Raw genomic sequence first — 5,340 nt, 5'->3', positions numbered from 1 at the left:
GTACACAAAAATGTGGATCTCATTGGTCACATGAGAGTTTCTGTTGATTTTACATCTACAAATGCAATATAGCATTTTAATTTTAGTGCTTAACTTCTGTTTATTTGCTGACGTTTATAGAGAAAGCTAAAACAGGAATATATAAACTCTACCGTCTCTTTTGTACAGGCTGCATTTTAGGTTTGGATTTTAAGTAAACAGCAGTTGCTCTTTAAAATATTCAGAGGTTTGTTCCCTGTTGATGATGTGTAATTATTCTAATGTAGAAACAATAACAAAATATCTAATCTGTTGCCCAAGCCTTTGCATATGACTGTAAGCCATGTAGTCAGCGTATAGCTGCAGTGCCCCTCCAGTCATCACGCTCTGTTTTTCTTCCTCTGACTCTCCTTAATTGCACTAATTTCTCTCACCCATGGTCAGCCTGCTGTGAGCACTTTCCTCTGCAGTGGCCAGTCGTAGGTGTGTGGAAACCAGATCAGCTTGTAAAGACTCTGTTTGCTCTTCATACCACTTGCTGTGCTTAAGTAACTTCAATTTAACTAAATGGGCCACTTACAAAATGCTTTGTGTTAGCTGTAAACCAACCTGATCAGTCAGGGCTGAATGCAACTAAGACAAACAGTGCTTTCAGAAAACACTGGTGTGTTTCTTTAAAAAAGTCATATATCATCAAAAAGACTTTTTTTCCAGGTCTGACATTTGTGTGGTTGTATTCCTTCCTACGTTCTTACTTTTCCTTTTCTGCTATTAAAGAGTAATTACATTCAGATGGATCTGCTGAATTTTATGATGTCACACTGTCAACACTGAACTCAAAATGGACTGTATTTGCATCTGTCTTCGATATTACTATTACCCTAGAAAAATCCTATTCTCTTGTCTCCAAAAGCATTACTTCCCTGGAGAAGGAACAAACATTCTTAATTCATACTGAATATTAATGTAGCTCATATCCAATCAGAGTCATTTTGAATTTTGGACCATTTCTATTGGTCTGTTTTTCATGAAATGGTAGCAAGACCTTAATAAAGGCAATGTAGACAATTCTGGAGAACTTCTCACAGCAAAGCAACCCCCCTCCCCCCCACCACCACCACCTTTTTGTAGCTTTTATAGAGGAACTGTATGTTTGAGCAAGTAGAACACTGTAGCTTGAATGTGGCTGAAAACTAGACAGTTTCAACCTTAAGATGTCTCTCCACTGTCCAAACGCCCCCAGATGCCAATTCTTGGCCGTTGCTGAGTGGGCAACAGGGGGAGTGAGCTATTTTGGTCCAAGACATTTAGTTTGTTTCACATTTACAGAGCCAGGGACTGCGTATAAACACTGGGCCCTTTTCCAGCGTGCAAACAGGACAGAGAACTAGAAAATGGTGAGGAAACATTCTGTAAATTTCATTAAAAGTGCATTGGAACAAAGTCATGAACATCGCCTTTAAGGGTGACTGCTATACTCAGACGATGCAGAAAAAATAAACACTGCTGTAATCGTGACAATGTTGGATGGTATAAACTTGGGAGTGAATGATTTGGAGACTTTGCTAAATGTCACTGTAAGATAAACAACTTATTTCATGGAATCACTCAGATGACATCAGTTCTCATGTCAAATAAATGATATAGTAACACTATGGACTATGAGAGCACTTGTCTAATTTTGAAGAGAGATTTATGAGAGCTTAAGACACGAGGATTTGACTTGAAGCAACTATGGCAAATATGCAGTGGTCACATATTTGTCGGTTTTTACACTGATAATTATAATGCCATAAATAAATAAAGCTCTCCATCTGTGAGTCAGCTGACCTGCAGGTCAGTTTCAGGCACTGTGGATGAGGGGCGGCTAGGGTTATGACCCACTGACCGCTCTGTTTCTGCCTATGTCAGAGTAGGGTAAGTGGGACCAGGTTCTGCCATCCAAAACCTGTCAATCACAAACACACATAAATGTGAGTACACAGCACAACAGCTCAGCAGATTGTTGTGAACCAATTTCATCTGGACCAGATGGGGACCAACTTTAGAGGTCCAGAGATTCCAAAGCAAAGCCCCTCTGTGTGCTTTTTCAAAGCAAAATTGGCCTAAAACTTTGTCAGGAACTAGAAACCAAATCTTGACCTAAAGTACTGGAGGTGAAAATATAAACCAGGTGTAAAATCAAGCGCAGAGAATGTATTTATTAGAACGGTATACTGCAGCATTATCAGTACATCAACTTAAGAAATAGTTGCAGTCAATCAACCAATCCTCATCAACTTGTCAATATCTGTTTATATCCAATTATATCTTCATCTGCAAGGGGAACCTAATAAACAAGTATTGTTTCCTGCAGATTCTCTACAATACCCCAAACCGTTTTACAGAAAATGTGCTAAAGATTTAAAATCATCCCCAATACGTTTGGTCTGACAGCTCTTGGATGCTGTAAATAAGTCAGAGCAATGCTTAATGGCATTTCGCGAGTCAGCTGTTTTCTCCGTAATGGCCACAGTAACAGATATCATATCTGCCAAGCCCTGTGATTTAAGCAAGTCAGTGGGCCTGAGGGTGAGGTAGCCCATTAGCCTAAAGCATAGCCTCTTTCACTCGCTCTTATCTGCTTTTTGTCTGGAGTTTATCTACACTTTATCTCACTCAATATTTATGGCAGAGGGTTGTAAAAACGCTTTCAGCAACATGATTGAGCTGTAAACTAGAGATGGCCTCATTTAAGCCTATTTCACCCAAAGATGGCTTTAAATTGTAATGTAGAAGCTGACTAGTTTTATACGCTGCAGTAACGAGAGCTCGTCTTCAGCAAATTTGTCACAAGATCCATGCTGTAACTCACACATTTTCAGCTGTTGTATGACTCCATCTCCTGAAAAGTTTCTGTCTTTTTAGTTTTATATTTGGTCATAATCCACACTGACTGCAGATGTTTACAAGAGTGCTTCTCATTTTAGAGAGATAGATGAGTAGATACTTTATTGATCCCCTAGAGAAATAAATGACATCCAGTAGCAGTACTACATAAAAGAGTTAAATAAAATAATGACAACAAAAATAGAAATACAAAACTGGATATAGAATATAAAAAGTAGAAGAATAAATATAATATAAAATAGGATATAAAATATAAAAGAATAGAAATAGAACCAGAAAAACCCAGTGTAAACCAGTACAGTAATGCAGTTATAATGTTGAGGGTACAAATATACAGGTATATACAGGAGTATGTCTATTCAATTGCCTGGAGTTTAGCAAATACATCATGCATAAATGCATTTAAAAGGGGCACTTTTTTACTGGAAAGGAAATCTTTAGACTCTAGTACACTAATTGCAGTAATTTGTAGATCAGTTTGTTTTAAATGTAAATGAGGAGGTACTAATCAGCCAAGATATGCATTAAAGAGGTGCTTCATCAATTTTAGTTTAAATTCTAATTGATTGTTAGTCAGATTAACCAGGCCTTAACATTCTATTATTCTCACAATAATGGAATAAATTTGCTCCACAGATTTACACCTGCGTAGAACTGGGCATGTACCTCTTCTCAAGAGTGTCCCATTATGTTGGCAAAGCTTTTCTTCTGAAATTATAATTTAGACCATTTGTACATTTTTTCGTTCATTGTCAGCTGCTGCTTATCCAGTGCAGGATCGTGGTGTGTCCAGAACCTACGGGGAATCATTGGCAAAGCAAGGCAGGAACACATGCTGGAGGGGGCACCAATCCTTCGCAGGGCACAACACACTCACAACTTTAAACACTACTGTGCAGCTAATCCACCTACCAATGTGTGTTTTTGGAGCGTGGGAGGAAACCAGAGCACCTGGAGGAAACCCACACGGACAATGGGAGAACCAAACTCCTCACAGACACCTGGTGTATCACCTGGAGCAGGTCTCGAACCCACAACCTCCATGTCCCCAGCGACACTACCTGCTGCGCCACCATGCCATCCACCACTTGTACAGTCACCACTTAATGATTTTAGTGAAACTGCTGAAGGTACGCAAACATGTAATATGAGTTGTAAGAACAACTGAAAAATATAGATATGCTGCTTGACTGGTGCTCCAAATGTTTAGTACTGTCAAGAAAGCATTGGGACATGAACCAACTTGCTTAAGCATATAATCATCTGTCATTATTCAAGCAAAAGACATGAGAAATGAATTACGAACTTTTTTGTTTGACAGAAAAACGTTGCTAAAAGATGGTCAGAACCAAATAGCATGATTATTACAAGCTAAAATATGACCGTTCTTCCTTTTCTCTTCATGCTGCAGCTCTGATGAATGTTTCATGCTTAATGTCCATTGTGTAAATGAAGGGTTTTCATCACAGTTCTTTTCTTGAGGGCATTAAGCAGTCCCTTTAAAAACTAGACAGCAGGAAGGAGAAACTGTTCACCACAACTTTTCATAATGGCACGCTTTTGTTTGCATTCAGGAAGCGTGAGTGTGTGCTTCCGTCACCACCGGCCCCTGACAGGAGCAAAATGTGCTGGATAAATCTTTAATCCCATTAATAAGATTGGGAGCTCAGAGGAGCTCCTGGAGAGCTAGTGCTCTAACAAACCAGTGCTAATTAGGCAAAGATGCCATTTTGCCACAGAAGACTTCCCAACTTCCCCCTGCACTTAGATGAGTACACATCCTCTCCATTCCCTCTCCATCTCTGGATGTGTTTTGCCCTTCAGAAAGTACACACAAGTTTTTTTTCTTGTCTTTCTTTCATTCTTGTCTTTCTTTTCTGTCATTGTTATTAATTAAGAGTCTTATGAGAGAGGAGCATCCAATCCTGCTGGAAAGTTAATATGTGTTTAAATGTCCTCTAATCAGACACTGCTAGTAAGCTAAGAGTTTTAGGTTAACACGTGTCCTCTGAAACTTAATCAGAACAGCTCAACACACTTGGAGGAGAGCACAAACTCCTTAGTTCTCATATGTTAAAAGATGCCTGATTTTGGTAACATAATGCTGAGTGATGAGGAGAGAGGGAGGGCAAGCAAATCTCTCCAGAGAGGGCAAAGCCAATTATGATTCCTTGCAATCCCTGCCACACATGGCTGTAGCATCATCAGTTACATATTTATATAGAAAGTTGTTAGTGTGGATATAGAAAGGGTGGAACCTTAAGCAGCCAAAGAAAACATTGTTCTGACTTTAAAAATCTTCTTCTGTGGCCTTAGCAGGAAAAAAAAAAGAATTGGTTGACATGGGTTTTAATACTGATCTGATATGTGCTCAGAACAAATCCTCAGGTGGAAAAGACAACACGCGACTGTCTGTAACATTTGTAGCTTCACAGAGCAAACAGTTCAGACAGACAAGCTGTTTCTTTTAAA

This window comes from Hoplias malabaricus, chromosome 4 (genome assembly GCF_029633855.1).
Source record: "Hoplias malabaricus isolate fHopMal1 chromosome 4, fHopMal1.hap1, whole genome shotgun sequence".
In the NCBI taxonomy this organism is placed as follows: domain Eukaryota; kingdom Metazoa; phylum Chordata; class Actinopteri; order Characiformes; family Erythrinidae; genus Hoplias; species Hoplias malabaricus.
The sequence above is the reverse complement of the archived record's forward strand: the minus strand, read 5'-3'. Positions refer to the sequence as shown.